Genomic DNA, 23,101 nt, shown 5'->3' with positions numbered 1-23,101 from the left:
CAAACAAACAAACAAACAAAAAAATCCAGAAATAATTCCAAGAAAGCTTAGTTTCCTCAGAGGAACATAGTGTTCTTACTCTATGAGCAATGACAATGATGATGCTGCTTTTCTTAACATTTTTCATTTAGGCTTCAGTATACTAAAATTCACATAGGCAACTCAGCCAGGCCATCCTAATTTCCACCTCGATCTCTTCAGATGTGTTACTTCTAACTGTGCCTTGTTCTGGTCTTCATCCATTCCTTTTTATTTCTTTCCATATATACCATTTCCAAATCATTTTTGGCATAAAATCAGGGCACTGCTAAATATTACTTTTTAATTCATTTAGTGAGAGAGCAGGAGATGATGGAAATCCGCATCTCAGGACTGGGATCTTGAGGAGGAGCAGGTCAGGAAGTTAGGCGACAGTGTTAGGTGGTAGATTTTTCAGGTGTTAACGTGCATTAGTTGCTGCAGCTGCTTCTGTGTGAATCAAGCCAAGGAGAGCTGAGATAGAGCAAACATCTGAGGCATCCCTTAAGCAGTGTCAGATATAATCACCGAACAGCAGCTCTCATGTTTCTAATGAGGATTCAATCCTAGCTTACTTACTAACTTACTAACTTACTCCCATTTACTTAATTCTGGAAATTGTGTACCAAATCTAATTCCTGTTTCTCCTTTCTATCTCCTTGTTCTTTTACCTTGTCTTACATCCTCTTCTGCTTCAACGCGTCACCAGGTCTCCAAGTACCAGGTCTGCTTACCCACCTGATCATTGTAATCGCCCCCTAACATGTCTTCTGCTGGTGATCGCTTCCAGCTCAACTTCACACCGGCCATTTTTTCCAGAATCATTTTAAAATACAGTCCCAAATCATTTCTACGCAACTCGATGATGACATCGTGTTTATGGAACTTATCAGAATGTTCACTCTTTTGGTCAAGGTTCTTCATCACAAGGCTGCCAATGTCCTTATAACAGTATCTCTTGCTTTTCTTCTCCCAGCACAAGATCTTTCTGTTCCTAGTATATGAGCCGCCTTCCCTAATCATCTTATACCAACCAGTACAACTGTTCTGATACTTTCAAGTTTTCTTGTCAGGCTTTATTTTTCTATATAACTCTTGCCTTTAACTGATAACTTACATATTCTTACATTTGTTTATTTTCGTGTCCATCCATTGGAGTTTTATTTTGGTTCCCAGTTGTGTTATCTGTCCATTGAAGACTGCATGGTCTTCATAGATGCTCAATAAATAAATGTTGCTAATGTGATCATTTCCGGTCTTATCTCTTTCTGTCTCCATTTATGTAATTTATTTTTAGAAAAAAAGATCATAAATTCTGCTTGTCTACATCTTTGCCATATTATATTTTATTTATGGGTGTCTTCTCTAGGCGTCCACATGATATTGAAATTATTTTAATTCTTTAAGTCACAGTCCTTGATAAAACTTTTCCAAATTCTTCCCACCATTGTGACCACATATTCTCATAATATCCAAAAGGCATTAATCCCTGTATGACATATTATATCACTTTTTGTTTAATGGTTATTTCTGACCTTTCTTTATGCCTTTTAGTAGATTATAAATCTCTTGGAAACAATGCCAAACATTAAATCTATTTAAAATTCTTGGAACATCTAAGACAAATGATAGCACTAAAATGAATCTTAAATATTTGGGCAGTAAGTTAGAAAAAATGTAGCTGCTTAAACTGTAATGTTATTTTAAGCCCTAGCAGAATATGTTAAATTGATATATCAATGTTAAACTGAAGATTTTTCAAGTGTTGACTATTCAACAACTTATGAAATGCATATTAATTTGCACTGAATCACAGCCACGCCCTTTGAAAGAAGGGTACATGCACATACTCTTAAATCCGTAAACTGAGTGAGGCAGAAGAACGGCCTTCAAAATGTGTCCAGAGACTAATCTCTGGAGCTTCTTAATATGGTACATTGCATGGTCAAAGAGACATTGCAAGTGTAATTAAGGTTATAGATCTTAGAAAAGGGAGATTATCCTTTATTATTGAGGGATTGGCCCAATCTAATCACATAAACTCTTAAAAGCAGAGAATTTTCTCTGGCTAGAACTGGAAGATAGGAGGCAGAAGGAGAGGTCAGAGAGAATAGAAGCATGATGAAAATTCAACCATCCATATTGGCATTGAAGATGAAGGTGGCAATGAGTCAGAGTAGGTGGGCGGCTTCCACAAGTGGAGAATCACCCTCAGCTGACAGCCAAGAAGAACCTCAGTCTGACAACCACATTAAACTGAAACCTGCCAAAAACCTGAATGTGTTACAGAAACAGATTCTTCCCCAGAGCCCTCAAAAACAGCAAAGCAAGAAACAAAAATGCAGCCCTACTAACACCTTGATGTCAGCCCAGTAAGACTGAACTAAAACTCATCTGAGTACACTGGACCTAGACTTCTGATCTCCACAAATTGAGATAATAAGTTAGTGTTAAGATGGTAATTTTGTGGTAGATTATTATGGCAGCAATAGAAAAACTAATATACCTGATCTGAGAGATTTTACATTCTAATGGGGGAGGGGGAAACCCAATTTACAGTAAAGAAGCAAATAAATGATACATCTAGTGCCTTAGATAGAAGTAAGTGCTATGGAGGGGGAAAAAAGGCAGGAAAAAAAACAGAGGGAGTAACAGTGAGTGTGGGAAGAGGTCAAACCAAAGGAGTGTCTGGGAAGAGCTGAGGTAAAAAGTGCTGTTTGAACAAAAAGGAGAGAAGACAGTTGGAGGAAAAGCCACATGGTTAATTTCAAGATTTAAAAAAAAAAAAAAAAAAAAAAAGAGCAACTGGTGCAAAGCCTAGATGTAGGAGGACAGCCGGCACATTCAAGGCTCTATTATGAAGTCAGTGTGATTACAATAGCGTAAGTGATAGAGAGGGTAGTAGTACCTGAGTTCCCAGAAGTGAAAGGAGCCACGTCAGTTTAAAACACCTTGGTTTACATTCCACTTTGAAGACTGCAGAGGAGCAGGAGACAGAGTGACTCCCACATTAAAGGTACAGAGGTGGGGACTGTGGTGAGACCAGCTGAAGTTGAGAAAGACAGCTAGAGAGATCAGCTGAGGGGCAGTTGCTGTAATACAAGCAGGCGATAATAGTGACATGGAGTAGGCTAGAGGCACAGAAGTAATAAATGCTGAGATTTGTAAAAGATAGTGTGCTAGTCTGCTCAGGCTTCTGTAACAGGTGTCACAGGCTGTGAGAGGTGGCTTTAGCAATAGACATCTATTTTCTTATGCTTCTAAAGCTGCTAAGGCTCTGTTCCTAACTTATAGATGGCTGCCTTCTCTGCATGTCCTCACATGGCCTCTTTTCTGACCTCTTTCACAGAGTGAGGGAAAGAGATCGATGGTCATCTTTGTTATTCTCTGGTGTCTCTTCCTCTTGTTATATAGATATCAACCATATCAGATGAAGACTCCATGTTGATGACCTTATTTAACCTTAACTGCTTCTCTATAGGTCCTGTCTCCAAATACAGCCACATTGGGGTTGTGATGCTAACATAGTTATTTTATGGGACACAATTCTGTCCATAACGGATAGTATGAACAAGATGGCTGGAGCCGTTGCATTTTACATGGGAGTCAAAGGAGGCAATGATAATTATCTCTAATATTTTTGGCCTAACAAATGAGAACAATTGAAATTTGATTAACTGAGATGAAGGAAAACCATGAGAAGAGAAGTAAATGCTGTGAGAAAGTCAGTTGGACTTGCAGAGTTTGCTATTATGTATTGAAATGAAGATACTGAGTAGACAGTGAGATATATGAGTGCCATACAGTGAAGATAAATTTGGAAATTGTCATATGTGGAGAGTAATTAAAGCCTCTTGATGTGGTAAAATTATCAATGGAGTAAGAATAAATAGAAATGGGAGAGATCAGCAGACTGTTCCTTGGAGAACTTGGGTGTTATAAGGTCAGGGATGTGAGGAAAAGTCATGAAAAGAGACTGAAAGCAATGGCTGAGTAATGAAGTCACAGTAAACAGAAAAATGTATATAGTGTACTGAAAGCCAATTGAAGGAAGTATTTCAAGAGAATAAAATCATCACCTGTTCCAGATTTTTTTCCCTTTCATGCATATGCATCATGAAACAATGCTTCTAAATTATTTTTCACTTATTTAAAAGATACCAGTTATTAAGTGTACTCATAATAATTATAAAAGAGTCCAAGTATTTACTTATTATCAAAATAAATATATTTTATTATTGCCATAGCTATTTTTCTTGGTTGAAAAAAATTTCTGATTGTTACAGTACTTCCCAAAATTTTATTGACTACTTTATAGAGAAATGATGTGTCTGAAGAAAAAAAAAATTAAAGCCAGGTACCCATAAAATATGCAACAAATATTCTATCAATATTAAGACTAATGTCCTATGTAGGACATTCTTCAATTTTTCAAATTGAATTTAATTTTTTATTTGATTTTCAGATCTTTAAAATGCTATTATATAGTGTTCTGTCAGAAGACAGGCAATCAGTACTTGACATTTATGGTAATAATAAAATTGAGAAAAACTTTCTAATGACTATCTAGTATAGACTGACACCTTTTGATTTAGTATGTGCTAAAAAATGTGTCAATTATATTTCTCATTAATAACTCTGAAAGTACAACAGCCAAATGTAGTACAAACAATTCAAGAACTTAATATGACACGTGTATTAGATCTCCTTTTAAAGACTCTTCAGAAGAGGTGCTTATAAATTCACAATTGAATCACTTGGTATTTCATAAGAAAAGAACATGGTCTCAGAAATATTACATATTCCTATGAAAGATTTTTCTGCTATAAGTATTCCTATGTGTTCCTCTATTTATAAAGTTATTATATGCTTGAAACAAATTATCTATCATATTTTCATTCTTTACATAACTTTTTCCTCTTCATATAATAAAGCAAAAGGTTTAGAAAGAAGTTACCCATTACACCGTTGTCACCATTTGACTATACAAAGAATGCTGTGTTTATCAAGCTGTATCCAGTGTGGTTACTTGTAAAGCCTTACACCATAACTACCTCTAAATGAATTAAATTATTTTTAGCTAGGAAAACCAAACTTATAAGCCAGGATCAACCAGTGGGAGAAGAAAATGCCATATTTTCTTGTTTACTCTTTCATGTCCTTCACTTAATTGTTATATGGTGACTGTATTTCCAGTAATTGTGTGAACATAGAATTGTATACAGCAAAGAAAAAAGATTTTTATACCTCTTAGTTTTAGTTACTGAGGATGCCTCTCCTGAAATTTTCCCAGCTGGCTTCCTTTAGCTTGAATCAGGGAAACATATGCCATCTCTGTTAATCACTAAAAAAGAGTCACTTTTATACATTATCTCTGGCCACACCTCACAACTGAGTAATCTGCCTTGAGGAATCTCAAGCCTTATCAGTAAGGCTTCATTTTTCAGAGGCCATGGGGAGGCACCCGATTAATTCTATATTAGGACTGTTTACTCTCACCAATTGCTACTCTTGACATTAAATTTAAAATATTGGAAGCACTATGGATTTTTTGTTTTGTTTTGTTTTTTTGAAAGCCAAGTAAAGTATCAAAATGAACACATGAAGTTGTTAATTTTATTTTCAAATGTGCTGAGACAAATAAACCACACTTTAATTCTTTCATTTCTTGAATTGAATTTAAGAAGATTTAGATTCATTTTATAAACCTCTGTAGAATAATTTTCTCACATTTTAATGCCAATATCCAGAAAAGAACTTCAATAGAAAACAATACGAGTTATTTAACTAAATCAAACATTTAATAATACAAACAGACATCGCTTGATGAATATGGCATTATCAATAGCTTCTCCAGTTTAATCACAGAAAAAGAAGAATAGATAATTGTGCTATTTTTATCTCAGTACAAATAGCTGTCTATCTGTCATGTATACTTGATCTAAGAAAAGACAAGAACGGAGGTAGAAATTGTCTTCTCAGAAAGGATGACATTTATTTTTGCCATATGCTAATGTGACAGGATTTTTGTTCCCTTGGTGCCGTGGTTCTTGGTCACACTGCTTCAAAGAATGTGAAGGTAGACCAGAGGAAGAGTGGTGGGAAGCAAAGCAAAGTTTGAGTGATAGTACAAAGATCCCAGAGATGAAGAGGCCCAGGAGGGTTGACATTTTGGCGTTCAAACCTGGGGAGTTTATGAGCTCTTTTGTAGGACTGTCTTGAGTATGGTGAGTGTGGACGGCTAAGCTGTGCCACTCACGGCTTTGATCATGCCTGATCACCCATATGCCTATTCTGTTAATGCTCATGTGTTGATGGTTTTGGGGCTGACATCTGGAGGCTAACTGCCTCAACTTGGGATAGTAACCAATGTTTTATGATTCATTGTTTTGCTTCAGGATGTTTTGCAGAAGTTACTTTTGTAGGAGCTGCTAGGGAGGATGCTCTTGTGGTCTTGTCAAAGCTATAAAACAGGATATTAGCCCGGCTTTAGCTATCCTAGCTCCCCGTTTGTTATGGGACCATGGTCCTAACTACCTAAGTGTCCAATGAACTCCTGATACTAATTCTAAAAAGGTATTTGGTCAATCAGAGTGATTATTGCTACTAATTCCAAATTATCTTTTACTTTTAGCTTAGTATTTATTTTTAGTTTTTAGTGATATTTCATTTTGTAGGAAACACTTTCAATAGAACAAATATTATATTTGGAAATAGATGATATATTCAGTCTCTGAAGAAAAAAATCATGTGCCCCGAAATTTTCAAAGTGATTTTCTTTTTGCACACATACACAGGCACACACACATACACACACACAGAGTCATACACCTTATGCCATAATCACAGAGAACACAACATATTTCACATTTGGATTAATGTATTCCTTATACGCATTGCAGTTTTGAAAATTGAAGTCACTTTTGTTTTATTAATCACAGAGGTTAGAAAACGTTTAATAGTGTTTCTCAGGGCACCTGTGTGGCTCAGTCGGCTAAGACTCTGACTCTTGATTTCTGCTCAGGTCATGATCTCAGCCTCCAGGGATCAAGCCTCGCACAGGACTCCTTGCTCAGTGAGGAGCTGGTTTATGCCTCTCCCTCTGCCCCTCCACTCCTCCTCCTCTGTTCATGCTCTCTTTCTCTTTCTCTTTCTCAAATAAATAAATAAAATCTTTAAAAACAAAGCAACCCAACATAGTGTTTCTCTTTTGATTTGGACATCCTAATTTTCTAGAGTAAAATGTAATCAAACATTTCAAAAATGCTGAGACACAGTTTGGCAACTGAGTTAAGGACCATGAGATTATAGACATCTCATTCAAAGTTACTCCCTTTAAAGAATCTAGGAAAAACAAGGGTGCTTTGGGGGCTCAGTTGGTTAAGTATCTATGTTTGACTCAGCCCAGGTCATGATCTCAGGGTCCTCAGAGTGAGCCTTATCCTGCCTGTTGGGCTCCCTGCTCTGGGGGAGTCTGCTTCTATGTCTCCTTCTGCCTCTCTCTGCACTCCACCTCTGCTTATACTCTCTCTGTCTGAAATAAATACATAAATAATCTCTCAAAAAAGAATCTAAGGAAAGCAGTGTCTCTGCATTTATATAGATAAAATATTCATTGCCAGTTTTAAGAAATAAAGAAAAATGGAAAGGAACTATCAATAGTGTAATTGCAGATGTTAAAATACACAAGTATATGGAATCTATTTATAAAATTCAATGAGGGGTGTCTGGGTGGCTCTTTGGGTTAAGTCTCTGCCTTCGGCTCAGGTCATGATCTCAGGGTCCTGGGATCGAATCCCACATCAGGCTCTCTGCTTGGTGGGGAGACTTCTTCCCCCAATCCACCCTGCCTTTCTGCCTACTTGTGATCTCTGTCTGTCAGATAAATAAATATAATCTTAAAAAAATCTGATGAAAGCATGGTCACAGCTAATGCATAGGAACAGGACTAGAATACTGCACAACAACATGTGTTAAAAATAAGGCCTTAGAATAAAAATGGGAAGAGAATTACTTTTTTTTTTTACCACCTGAAAATTTTCATCAGTGACATTCATTCTGTTGATATGTTTCAAGGTCTGTTTTAGTGACACTTCAAAGATAAAACTTGAGGTGGGATGCCTGGGTGGCTCAGTGGGTTGGGCCACTGTCTCTGCTCAGGTCGCGATCCCAGGGTCCTGGGATCGAGCCCCACATCGGGCTCTCTGCTCAGCAGGGAGCCTGCTTCTTCCTCTCTCTCTGCCTGCCTCTCTGCCTGCTTGTCATCTCTCTCTGTCAAGTAAATAAATAAAATCTTAAAAAAAAAAAAAACGGTATTTTTCCCTTCTACTTATTTTAATTTTCCTTTTCTAAAAAATGATCTATTGATTTTCCTATCTTTTGTCCTATTCAGATTTTTTAAAAAAAATTTTGTTTGTTCATTTGTTACGTATTAATGATTTGCATTTTACACAACTGGTATTTAGGTGGATAACTCATGACAGAAAGTCTTCTTTTCCCTCACATGTTTCAAGTTTTTTGTAGTTACTTTTGTATGTATGACAATTTACATCATTCCCAAGGCATTTTCCCTGAGCTCTGACTCCAGCCTATTCTCTAAGACTTTGATCTAGAGTATATCTCAGGTGGTGGCATATTCTGGCATCAAGCTTATTCCAAAATTTAAATATAGATGCTCAAGGAGAGATCACACTTTGGTAACATTGATGTTTGTCATTAAGTGAAGGTACTAGTGTTTTTTATTTGGAATTGGAAAAATCAAAGAAAAGAAAAAACACAACATTTTTTTTTTTTCTTTTCTATACAGAGAGAGAGGGAGTACACAAGCAGGGGGAGTGGACAGAGGGAGAAGCAGACTTCCCACTGAGCAGGGAGCCTGATGCGGGGCTCTATCCCAGAACCCCGGGATAATGACCTAAGCTGAAGGCAGATGCTTAACCAACGGAGCCACCCAGGCATTCCAAAGCACCACTTTAAAAACCCTTGCTACAGAGAGTACAAAATAAATTACCTCTTTCTGTTTAAATAAATTTGTACACTTTAACTTTTCACCATCCCCTTCTGATGTAGGAATTGGGAATTTAGGTTCTGACAGCCTTAGTTCACAACTAGATTTCCCCTTTCACTCTGTTGTGACCTTGGACGTATGATATCCCCCTGCTCATGATAATTGATATATTAGTAACTCTCTAGGTTATTTTGAAAATTTTTACTTTATTTATACTTTGTTTTCATGATACATGAAATGGGATTTCTAAAATAAAAAATTATATTTTACCACAATGAGAATGAGTTTTCCAGTACAAAAGAAATTGTGTCAAACTAACATTTATGAGGGAACACCAGGGTGGCTCTGTCATTAGGCATCTGCCTTCCGCTGGGGTCATGATCCCAGGCTCCTAGGATCAGCCCCGCATTGGGCTCCCTGCTCAGTGGGGTGTCTGCTTCTCCCTCTCTCACTCCCCCTGCTTGGGTTCCCTCTCTCGTAGTCTCTCTCTCTGTCAATTAAACAAATAAAATCTTAAAAAATAAAATTTTCAAATTTTTTCTATCAAAAAGTGATAATTTTAGACAATGGGGTTTCAACAAGCTTTTTATAAATTCTTAATAAACTACGAGAAAATAATATAAGGCATGACGTTAGGCAGGAAATAAAAGCTTTTAAATTCTTTTCAATATGTGTAAGTTGCATTTCAAACCATTAAGTTTGGTGCTATGAAGTGGTTGTACTCATTAGTAAACTCAAACTCTGAAATTATTCTAGGCAACACTAACATAAACTAAGTTTCTATAGAATATTAGCTCACTAATAAACCAAAAGCAGTAGCAAGACATTTCAGAGGTGAGAGTGATCTACAGTATCAATATATCCAATGACTTATGAGGGATCAAAAGGAAGGATAAGAACATGGCAACAGTAACAGCTTACATTGAGCTTTTTTTTTTTCCTTGCCCAAATAGAACATATTCATTTTGATGGTTGTTTCCTTTGGAATTCTATTATGTTTACTAAGAGCAGCTGAAGTTTCCCTTTAGTATGTACACAATAACTGTCACACTTTAAGGCATCCCTATTATGCCATGTGCCTTTGGCATATATAAATGCAATAATTTTGATATATTCTTACTAACGTATTTTTTTAATTTTTTATTTATTTATTTATTTATTTTTATTATCCAGTATGTGGTTTTTTTTTTAAGTTTTTTATTTTTTATAAACATATATTTTTATCCCCAGGGATACAGGTCTGTGAATCACACAAAAATACGTTAGGATCCACAATGGAATACTAACGTATTTTTGTTTTTCTTTAGAATTAGTCACAACAGAGAAACTCTCAACTGAGTTTGTTATGGGAAATATTTGTGCATTATCAGCTGTGGGTTAACTGTGATATTTCTGACTCAATGACTATGAAACATACTAACTGATCTAGATTGATGACTGCCATTTACATTAAGTAAGAAACTGTGTTTATACACAAAATGTTTCGTGAGTATTGAATTGTAACAGCACCAGGTGGTAGCTATTTATTTCATTAAAATGATCTAGACCACAAATGGTCCCAGAAAAGCTGGGTATCTGCCTGCAAAAGAATGAAACTAAACCTTTACCTCCTACCATACAAAAAATTTATTCAAGTTGTAATATAGACATAAATGTGGGAGCTAAACTATAAAAATCTTAGAAGAAAATAAGAGTAAAATTTGATATAGGATAAAACAACGGTTTCTTATAAATAATACCAAAAACACAAGACAAAAGAAAAAGAGATAAATTAGCCTTCATTGGAGTTAAAGCTTTTATCCTTTAAAACACAGTCTCAGGAAAAGGAAAAGACAGCTCAAAGGATAGGAGAAAATACTTGCAAATTATATACCTGATAAAGGACTTGGCTCCAGAATATATGATGAACAACTCAAAAACAAAGAAATAAAACTTAATTTTAAAAATGGGCAAAATATTTAGATAGACACATCAACAAAAAAGATATACAAATGGCAGATAAGTACATGAAAAATTTTCAACATCATTTGTCATTATGGAAATTAAATTCAAAACCCTGAGAGATCACCTCATATCCATTCGGTTGTAAAAATTAAAAATGTGGAAAATTAGAATACCTCATGGGGAGAGGTTATAAAACTGTGAAGTCACTCTACAAAACAGTATGGCACTCTTACAAAATGCCAAATACAGTTACCAGATGATTCGACAATCCCACTCACATATATACATCCTCTCAAATTAAAAGCATATGTCCACAGAAAAAGTTGTACAAGAATGTTTATAGCTACACTATAAAAATTGCCAGAAAAGTAGAAACAACCCAAATGTCCATAATCTGAAAAATGGATCAGCAAGATATAACATGCCAATATCATGGAATAGCATTAATAATAAAAGGAAATGAAACACCGATACATTCTACAACATGAATGAAACTTGAAACCATTACATTAAAGGAAGTCAGTTACACAAGTGTACCTAAGGTATCATTCATTCATATGAAATGTCCATATTAGGCCAATCCATAGAGTCAGAAAGCAGATTATTGATTTCCCCTGGAAAGATAGAGGTAAGAATGGGGAGTGACTAAATAAGTATGAGATTTCATTTTGTGTCTGTGAAAATGTTCTAAAATTAGCCAGGGGTGATGATTGTACAATTTTGTGACTATACTGAATACCATCATGTATACCCTAAAAGAGTGAATTTGTGGTATATAAATTATGTCTCAGCAAAGCTATTATTGAAAAATATATATATCTAGATCAAGGTCAGAAAACTTTTTGTAATAGGGCAGAGAATAAATCTTTTAGGCTTTGTCAGCTATATACACTCTCTGTCACATACTCTTCTCTTTTATGTATTTATTTTTTCACAGTGTCTTAACAATGGAGCAGCATTCTTACCTAAAATAGTCTGTGGCCCAGATTTGAGCTGTAGTTTTCTTTACTCTTGATCTACACCATTAGTTCTCAAGTTTGTTGGTTACTCAAATAACCTAGAAACTCAAAGGTACAAGTGTCTGAACTCTATCCAGATGTTCTCAAGCAAAATGTAAAGTAGGTCTTGGGAATCTTTACTTTTAACAGCATTCCTATAGGGTTCTTAAGCATGCAGGTACATAAGAAGACTAGAAAAAGCTCATCTAATATATTTATTACAATTGTTATATTCCTGATGGCCCAAATTACCTATCAGCGAGGCTCAGGATATTATCTCAAAAGTGACACACTATATCAGTATTAGGGCTTCTTATTTGCTGTCCACATTTCATAACAGAAAATAATTACTCTTTACATCAAAATTTATATGTATTTGTCTTTTCATATTTTCCTTATTTTTTACAGTGAAGTTCACATTTTCCTGACAATTTTCTTTGCCATCATATCAGCATTTCTCAAAGTGTGTATTAAAACTAGTTTTATGAAGTGTTGCAAATAAATTCAGAAAACTTTAAATATGACATTTGTAATTGAAAATGTGTCATATCCATTAGTAAATCTACTGTAGATTTCTACAGAAAGAGATCTGCTTCACTGTAACATGACGTTTCCTGTATATTTTTTCCTTCTCATTGAATAGCACCACCTTTTTTTTTAAATACTTGTGTCAGAATCATATACTTGGAGAATTATTTTATTCATTTATTTTGAATGAAATGAATACAGAAGTAGTATTGACATAGATATTATATATTCTTAGAACATTAGATGTAATTACCCCTTCCTTAATACCCATCACCAGGCTAACACATCCCCCACCTCCTCCCCTCTGAAACCCTCAGTTTGTTTTTCCATTGTCCATAGTCTCTCATGGTCTGTCTCCTCCTCTGATTTCCATCCCCTTCATTTTTCCCTTCTTTCTCCTAATGGCCTCCAATGCTTTTCCTTAGGTTCCACATATAAGTGAAACCTTATGATAATTGTCTTTCTTTGCTTGACTTCATCTGCAGTATAAATATTATTAAGACAAAAGCTGTCAACTTAGTATTCCTGGAGGTATCTGCTGAAAAAGATTAATAGGGAAAAAGCGCATTTATCAAAAATAGAAATATGAATATTAACCTTCTAAGATAGATCCAATTCATTTATATCTCAACAGGAATCTATGAATTTGAGAGGAAACTAAATATTTTCTGCATCATTGGATAAGGAAAATTTCTTCATCAAGAAAATAACATAGAACAGAAATTATAGTATATCTTATCTTTTTAAAACAAAACTCATTCAGTAAAATTCTCTCAGGGGATCATTCTCTATAAAGAGTGTTGCTGCTTGGATACTTCCAATTTCAGATAAAAATAATAGAGAAATTATATTTAAATTTGGAAATATGCAAGCCATGGAAAAAACCTATGGACACTACTATAAAACTTAAACAAATAAGTAAGCTTTAGAATATTCGAAGGCAATATTTAAATCTCTGGAATAACTACATTAATAGGAAATAGATTTAAACACTTATTTTAGGACACGGAAAACAGAAAGTCTCAGTCATTATTTGTAGTGCAGTTATTTCATTGAATTTTCTCACATTTGGAGAATAATGGCAGAAATTATGTTTTGATATTTATTAATGCAAATAACTATTTCAAATCAGGTGCTTTGTCACACATAATTCCCTAGAGTTAAATCACTACTTGATAATGTATTTAATGTAAAATTACATGGAAAGTTAGCATGAAGTAAACATAAAGGCTCATGTAGAAATATGGGCATTATATAAAGTTCTAATGACATATATTTTAATTCTACCAGTCATTTATAAAATGAATCCAGAAGTAGTATTGAAATAGATATTATATATTCTTACAACATTTAGACTGTAATTGCCCCGTTTTTGCAAAGTTATTGAAAACCTGAGACTTCATAACTAGTTTGCATTACTCATTTAAAGAATAATAAAGGATAAAGAAATTTCTAGATGAAATTTCTTCTCTATTTACTAGTTTTACAATCATTTATTGATTCTCTGAGATTTAGAATTAAAACACAGAGCTATATATGACTTATCATTTTCATTTTCTATGGTAAATAGCATATAATTTGCTCCATAAATATGATTTAAATTGTTTCTGACAATATGGCAGACTAACATGGGTTGCTAGCTTTTCCTCCTTAACCTAAGTCTGGAAAATCAAAATTACAAAGACCTAAAAGACAATTGAAAACCTTCTTATGACTTTCTTATGGCTAATTAATACAAATGGCACCGGGGTAGTGGTAAGGTGGGGTTAAAGGACTCTGGGGCAGAAAAAGGTTGAGATCCAGGGAGCAAGTATAGATGGTAAAAATATTTGCCTGTCCTAAGCCTAGTTTAATGGAGAGATAAAATCAGAGGAATAGGGACCTGGCCTTGCCAGGGGAAAATGTGTGCAAGAGGTTCAGTAACACCTAATAGAACCTAAGTCTTCCTTCTATTTCTTCCTTCAAATCTTAAAGATTAGAGTATTATATTTAAAGGAGAGAAATTTTAGAAAGGAAAAGGGTCTTAGGCAGAGCTATCAGTAGAGATCCTAAAGGACAATGTTTTATAATGTCTGTGAATAAAAAAAGAGAGTATGAGGCCCAGGCTAACATCAGAAGCTCTGTACTCTGAATTGGTTGCTCTGCCATGTCTATACCCCACATTCAGTAGGGAGGGAAGAACCACAAGCTATAGTCTAGATTTTAGCTTCTGCCCTTGGGTGCATAACCAGTTGATAACTCCATAGTAATATAACTTTTTTGACAAATACTACTAGACATATATGCTGGCTATCTCAAATAAATTTAAAAGAAGTAATGAATCAAACAGAAAGAAAAGTAAAAAGTAGTCATGATTTAAAATGTTTAGATATAGTGAATGTAAAGAACAAAATACTAAATTTGAAAATTATGAATTATATTACAAATATAATAGATAAAATAACAACAGAATAATTAAGCCAAAAGTCATCTGATCATCCTTGTATTACTTTTTAAATTACTTTCTAAATTACTTAAGAAGATTAAAATTAATTATTACATAATTTAGGAATCAATCCAGCTAGTTCACAGTCAAAAAACAAGATTATGTTTGTTTATGGAGTGTAAAGAAAAACTGACAAAAACATAAAGGGGATTTTCAGATGATAGAAAACTCTACATCTTGATTATGGTTGTACATACATGGTGCATAGATTTTCTTCAACTCATTTAATTATAAACTTAAGATTTGTACACAATTACTATACATATATTTTACCTCATAAAATACAAATATTAAAAAATTTCTAAGAATTTCATACCAGAATTGATAAAAAGATCATTAGATATTCAAAGGTAAAAATGAAAACATGGCACAAATTGCTTCTAAGAGACAAGGAAATAGATATATGAGTCGGAGCTCATAAGGATTGACAGATAGTGAGAAAGTCTCACATAGGTCTCCACGGACTTACAAAAGGAAGGATGAAAAAATGGGAAAGAGGCAAGACTCTAAGAAAAAATGTTCAGAACAGATGAAAAACTTTAATTTAACTACACAAGAATATAAATCCCAAACAAGGTAATAGAAGATAATTGAAAGTGATTAAAAGAATATAAAAAAAAGGTGTCAAAGAGAAAAAAAAAGCTTATGTTTAAAGATAAGTTATATTAACTTCTTAAAATCAAAAATACATTCCAGAAAACAAGGAATTTTATCTTCTGTGAAAAAAATACATAAATTCCTAGCTAGAATTCTGTATTCAATACAAATACATTTTTAAAAGATTTTATTTATTTATTTGACAGACAGAGATCAAAAGTAGGCAGAGACACAAGCAGAGAGAAAGGGGGGAAGCAGACTCCTTACTGAGCAGAGAGCCTGATGTGGGGCTTGATCCAAGGACCCTGGGATCATGACCTTAGCTGAAGGCAGAGACTTTAACCCACTGAGCCACCCAGCTGCCCCTACAAATACATTTTAATAATATTATAAAAATAGATATTTTAACCAAAGTAAGAGTTTGCTGTCAGCAAAATCTCACTAAATACAGATAAATTCTTTAGTGAGTTAAATAATAAAATAAAATAAACAAGAAAATTTATTTCAGATGGAAGGTCAGATTGAAGAAGAAAGAGAGGAAACAAGTTGTCCAGGGAACAAATAGTCACTTTGTAAATTTATGATGATAATAATAATTTTGACATGATTTTATTTATTTTTCTTAATTTAAGAAAATCAAAACTAAAATTATTTTTTTTATTTTAGTACAATAATTGTACATGCATTGACAAGAGAGGAATGAAAATAAAGTGTTTTGCTTTGTATTTTCCAATCAGAAAGTAAGTAAGGATACTAGGAGGCCCACAGTCACTGATTCACAAATGTCAAAATAAGAAAGTTCTAAAAACAAATAATTTTCTTAGAAAAATTAGTATTCATTTAGTGCCAAATCTTGAGCAGAACTGAGAAGAATTTAATAGCAATTTTCATTTATCTAATTGCTATTTCTAACTGAATTACTATTAGTTTCACAACATAGTAATAGATTTTTTTTTAATTTTAGAAAGATTAGGGGCACCTGGGTGGCTCAGTGGGTTAAAGCCTCTGCCTTCAGCTCAGGTCATGATCCCAGAGTCCTGGGATGGAGTCCCACATCTCTGCTCAGCGGGGAGCCTGCTTCCTCCTCTCTCTGCCTGCCTCTCTGCCTACTTTTGATCTCTCTCTGTCAAATAAATAAAATCTTTAAAAAAAATTTTTTTTAGAAAGATTACCTCATTCAAGAGAGATGAGAGTCTATCTAAATTAAGCTGATCTTCACTAGCATTGCTTTTATTTTGTTTATTAAGCTGGGTGCCTCATCCAAGTCTGGATTTGGGCATAGGTTTGGGATCTTTGTAGGCAAACTAAGAATGCTGGAGGAAAGAAAAAACAATAAAGTTTTTTTAAACAAAATCTTAAAACTTAAGGATGATGAACTATATGCCTAAATACCTCCAAAGAATATTTGCATTCTGGGGATGCCCAAGAGGCCAGAGATCTAGACTGAGCGTGTCTTTTTTAAAGGCAGAGTAAAATTCCCTGCACTGTCACTATGCTCAAGGAACAAGGCACATAGCTAGTCTTTGCCTCCAGATATCCTGGAGATTTATTCTACACTGGGGTGGGAGACTGGAAATGCAAACTGGGGAAATGTTTAAGAATAACAATGAATATGGGGCACCTGGGTGGCTCAGTGGCTTAAGCCTCTGCCTTCAGCTCAGGTCATGATCTCAGGATCCTGGGATCCAGCCCCACATCAGGCTCTCGGCTCAGCGGGAAGCCTGCCTCTCCCTCTCTCTCTGCCTGCCTCTCTGTCTACTTGTGATCTCTCTGTCTGTGAAATAAATAAATAAAATCTTAAAAAAAAAAAAAAAAAGAACAATGAATATTCTGTGGTCTTTCAGGAGTGAGGCCATAAAAACTTGATAAAGTCTCAATCAAAAAACCCAAGAACACATGTTCAATGGACAAGAATGAAGCAGAGATTTATCAAATATCCTCCAATTTCCCTCCAGCAGAGTGTTTGGATTGAAATGACATCCTTGCTCTATCTGTACAACAGACGAGTTGGAAAATCTTCCCTGGTGAAAGAAAAGAGCATCTGGATTCTCTATAGTAACTTTAAATATACAGTTTAGCATACCATAAAAATTATTAGACATTTAAATAGACCAGAATATGACAGATATTTTAGAGAAAATTAAGCAAAAGCAAATGTGAAAATGGTCAAGAATGTTGATTTAGCAGAAAAAAAATGGATAAAACTATGCCTAATACATGAAAAAGATACATAAAATTGTAACTAAAATAGATAAAAGGGAGAATTTTGCAAGAAATGTGACACCTTGAGAATAATCATACCCATATGCTCAAATGGAAAAGTTCAATGTTTGAAATAAACTAAAGGTACAGAATTAATAGCAGGTCAACTCAAAGTAATAACTAGCAGAAAGAGAGCAAGAGAGCAAGAAAAGAGGGAGGGAGGGAGGAAAGGGAGGAAGGAAGGAAGAAACGAAGGAAGTTAATTTGCTGAAAAGAACAAGAGAAAAAAATACAGTAGAAAAGCAAGGTAGCAGTGCAAAAGGGAATTCAAAGAAGTGATTAAGGAAAACTTGTGCAAAACAACTAATTCAAGGTGAGTGAAGCTACTGCAGGATAAAACCAAAAAGAAAACCATACTCTGTATACCATAGCAAAATTCCTGAAATCAAAGGGTTTTTGTTTTGTTTTGTTTTTGTTATCATAAAAATAGCTAAAAATAAGATACATTGTCCTCAAAAAAACAATTACACTATCACTGACTTGATATACTGGAAAAATATTCTTTAGCATTGAGGGTGAAAAATTGACACATTTAAAGTTTCTGAGAATTTTAAAGGTAAAAGGTACTATAAATGTATTTCTGATAAATGCAATAAATCATGAGATTGTTCAAAAATAACAAGAAGGCACTGGAAACTACTCTAATGTGGTTGCTGACAAGATATTTGATTCCTACTCCACTATTATTTTTATTTTTTTCAACAAAACTGTGAAATCAAAATGGAATACATAAAAAATTTTAATCAGAGCACAAAAACTGAAAAACAAACAAATTAATAACTTAGGATCATTAACATGCATTATTACAAGAGAGGGAAAAATTTTAAAAGACCAGTCAATTTGGAGGGAAACATTTTTAACTGATACAATGCATAAGGAACTAAAAGTAAGTCATACAGACGGTGCACACACACACACACGTACACACACACACACAAAATCACAGAAGAAAAAATGCTAAATATTTGAACATATTTGACAAAACACATTGTGGCAAATGGTCCATAAATGTGTAAAAAGTTGTGCAAATGTGTTAGTGATCAGGGCTCTGAAAATTAAAACCCATCCATTAAATTAACAGAAAAAAATAAAAATGGAAAAATGGACAACTTTAGGTTTTGCTGAAGTTTGACTTCCTGTAATATTTATTCATTATTGGTAGTGATATAAATAACCACTACCTCACATATTTTAACCATCTCATCTCGTGACCCAATTCAATTCTAACACAAGATATATGACTTAGGTAAATACTTAATGGAGAAGTTTCAAATATGCTCGTAGACATGCATTGTTTATAAAGGCATAAAACTGAGAACAGATTATTTGTCATGAAATGGAAATCACAAAATAAAAGAGATAGATGCATTGCTATATGCTCATCCAACAAATTTGAACCAGTGCCTAGATGAAAGAAATGAGAAAGCTTTGCATATATCTTGGGCTAGAAGCCTTTTAAGCAGAAAGAAGAGCTAAAGTAAAAGTAAAAATTGTGACTTCACTTGGCATATTAAGGACCTATAAAGTAGCCAGCAGAGTGGGAGGGTGAAAAGGTAGAAGAGCAGATCAAAGAGGTAATGAAGAAGAGAAAGTACGTATAAATCTATGTAGCTATTCTCAGAAGGGAATTCCTCTATGGTCTGGAGCCATAGTGTGACATTATCTGATTTAAGTTTTAGCAGGATCATTTTAAAACAAAAATTATAGTAGACAAAGATGTAAATGTGTTTCCAAGGGAAATATTTCTACGGCTAATGCAATAATCTTGTTAGGAGATAATAGGGACTTAGAACAGGGTAGAAGACTTCCAACAGAGATATTGAAAAGATGGTCAAATTATGAATGCAGTTGATGAACAAATATGCAGTATGAAGACTTCAAATGGTTCAACTTATTTAGGCTTATTATCATTTTATTTTCTGAACAAATAAACTCTTGAAATGTGAGGGATTTAGCACTTGTACATTTCCTGCACACAAATCAGTCTGCTGTGTTTTTTTTCTTAATTTTTTATTTTTTATAAACATATATTTTTATCCCCAGGGGTACAGGTCTGTGAATCACCAGGTTTACACACTTCACAGCACTCACCAAAGCACATACCCTCCCCAATGTCCATAATCCCACCCCCTTCTCCCAACCCCCTTCCCCCAGCAACCCTGTGTTTTTTTAATAGATTTTATTTCTTTTAGACAAAGAAAACACATGCCTAGAAGGAGGGGTGGGAGGGTGGGGGGAGGGCCAGAGAGAGAAGGAGAGAAAGTCTTAAGCAGACTCCGCACTAAATTCAGAGCTCATATAGGGCTCCATCTCACAACTCTGAGATCAGGACCTTAGCTGAAATCAAGAGTTGGATGCTCAACCTGTGTATTTTTTTTTTTGATCAAGAGACTCTCATCCAAGCAATAAAGCAGGGATCCTGGCCCCTTCCATTATATGACTCTGCTTCTTTACACATGGTCTGAAATTGTCTTCACACAAGCCATCAGAGCACAAAATGTCACAGAGGATTCCAAGTGGTATTAACTATCAGTCAAGGACTTAAACTATGATATACATCACTTTTGCACATGTTCTAATGGCTAGGATTAATAGCATGGTCTCATCTACTAGAGTAGAATTTGGGACAAATTATGGAGAAGGAATAAGTTTGTTAATCACCTAAGTTACTGACTGAACAAAAGTGCGATTTGCTGAGAAGAATACCAATGCAGCTGGGTTTTGTGGGAAGTCGTTGGGACTCCCACTTTGGGTATGTGAAGCTGTGGAAACATTTTGTCTAGGTGGACATTATTGAGAAGGTACTTGGATGCATGTATCTACAAGTTGGGAACAACCTGGGCAGCTCATTAAACTGGGAGTAGCCAGCACATAAATTATACTTTAAAAAAAATTTTTTTAAAGACTTATTCATTTACTTATTTGAGAGAGAGAAAGGAAGAGAGAGAGCTTGCATGAGCGTGCAGGGGAAGGGGCGGAAGGAGAGAGAGAGAAAATCCATAAACTGACTCCCTGCTGAGTGCAGAGCATGACGGGTCTCAATCCTGTGACCCGGAGATAATGACCTGAGCCAAAATCTACAGTCAGTTGCTTAACCAACTGAGCCACTCAGGTGCCCCCAGCTCATAAATGATACTTTATGTCACCTACAGAGTGAGCACTACAGTGAACAGGAAGTGAGGGTGACATCCTGAAATGCACTAATGTTGAATCTGAGAAAAATGAGGGTAAAGCAACAAATAAGTCTGGGACAATGGGAGGTTGGTGAGGTCACGTGCAACTGCCCCCCCCCACTTCTTTTAGTTTTGTCAGTGAAATAAGAAGCAATGTCATCTGTTGAGAGTAAGATTCAAAGAGGAGGTATTTGAAGAGAAGAGTATGAATTAGGAAATAAAAAGGGAAGTGAACTACAGAAATACAGTAATATCCATAGACATCAGCAAGGGCATAATTAATGATAGAGTTTCTAGATTCAAATAAGACTATTCAAGGAGGTTTCCTGTTTGCTTTACAATCCACATTTGACTGTCCTATGGACATGGATTGGGCTTTTTCATGCTTGCATTATGAAAATAGTGCTTTGTGGAACATAGTTGTGGTTGCATGTGAGATTTTATAATGATGAAATATGGGATTTAAGCATTAAGAAGATAATTTTTTTTCTAAAGATTTTACTTATTTATTTGACAGAGGGAGAGCGATCACAAGTAGGCAGAGCAGTAGGCAGAGAGGGGGAAGCAGGCTCCCTGCTGAGCAGAGAGCCCAATGTGGGGCTCGATCCCTGGACCCTGAGATCATGACCTGGGCTGAAGGCAGAGGCTTAACCCACTGAACCATCCAGGTGCCCCAGCATTAAGATGATAATTTAGATTTCAAAGGATCTCAACTTTTAAGTAGGGCTCTAGGAATTGAATGAATGAATGTATAGGACAACGAAAGGATGATAGAATTGATAAAGTCTACATGTTGTCCTTACACCGGGGCCATGCTAATCTTCTCTGTGTCATTCAAATTTTCATAGACGTGCTGCCAAAGTGAGCACTGGATTGATAAAATTTAAAACTTCACTGCTATGCATAAAAGATGATGAGTCAATGATAAATTATACTTTCATCATGATGAAATTATTTAACATTATAATATTTTATTTCTTTCCACATCATTGATCAATACATTAAATGTAATCCCTATAATAGTAATAGAAGGATTTTATTGATGTCTTCAAACAAGTTACCCTAGAAATTTTATGGATGTATAAAGTTCATGGATAGTGATTCTTACAAAATCATAGTAATAACATTATAGTCCTAAGAATGAAATTAACAAATAAACCAGTATTGAAAGCTTAGTATTAGATGCACATGCATATAAGAAATTGTACCATGATAAAAGTGATACCACATACCAGTGGGAAAAGGATGAATTTTTGCCAAGTCATTTGGAAAAATAGTTATCACTTGGGGAAAAAAATTACCATTTAGAGAAAAACTAGAACTAAACATTTACACTATGTTATGTAGAAAAAATACACTCCAATGACTGTCAAATGGGAGGGAAAAGACTGCCAGTGTAATCAAAGAAAATGCAGGGAATTTAATTCTTACTCAGGGATAGAGATTCACATATTAAACAACTCCCCAAAGGATATATCATAAGCAAAATTATGAATTTGACTATGTACATACATATTAAAAATTTCTGTTCAACAAAACCTCTACTGAATAAGAGAAAGATAACAGTATGAGAGGATATTTGCACCATCTAAATCGGAAAATGGATTGATCTCTGGAATATAAAAATTATCCTCAATATACTCAAAGTAAATGTTTGAAAATTAGGGATAGTTAATGAACAGGAAATTCATTAGTGGGGGAATCTGTAGAGCAGATAAATCCATCATTATTTGGGGAAACAGTTGTCTAATATGTTGATTGCAAGTCAATAGAACAATATAGCCATTCCAGAGGTCATCCTCAGAAGAATACAATGAGCTAAGGCAAATATTCACTCTAGAATCCAGCATCCATCCTGTACATAAAGGAACAGAAATGCTTGCCTTGGTCCATGAAGAACATTTGTGGAGATTTTCCTTTCCTGTAGTTATGTGCAACTGTTTATTAGAAAAAATGTGTATCCCCTGAGTATGAGGAAGTATAGGTGAAATGTGATTAATGCACACAGGCAACATTATGCAGTATTACAGCAATTACAAACAGTTAATATATAAGAAGTACAACATTGTTGGCATACATAATGGTACAT

At 34.7% G+C, this 23,101-nt stretch overlaps 1 non-coding gene across 1 annotated transcript; it reads right to left on the bottom strand.

Annotated features, from left to right (window-relative positions):
- Window positions 1–21,774: 21,774 nt before the first annotated feature.
- On the bottom strand, window positions 21,775–21,881 carry LOC132012697 (U6 spliceosomal RNA). The gene has a single exon (XR_009402695.1). It is a non-coding gene; the product is annotated as a U6 spliceosomal RNA (small nuclear RNA).
- Between the last annotated feature and the right edge of the window lie 1,220 nt (window positions 21,882–23,101).

Source organism: Mustela nigripes, chromosome 2, assembly GCF_022355385.1.
Source record: "Mustela nigripes isolate SB6536 chromosome 2, MUSNIG.SB6536, whole genome shotgun sequence".
In the NCBI taxonomy this organism is placed as follows: Eukaryota; Metazoa; Chordata; class Mammalia; order Carnivora; family Mustelidae; genus Mustela; species Mustela nigripes.
This window is presented reverse-complemented; position numbering and strand designations above follow the sequence as displayed.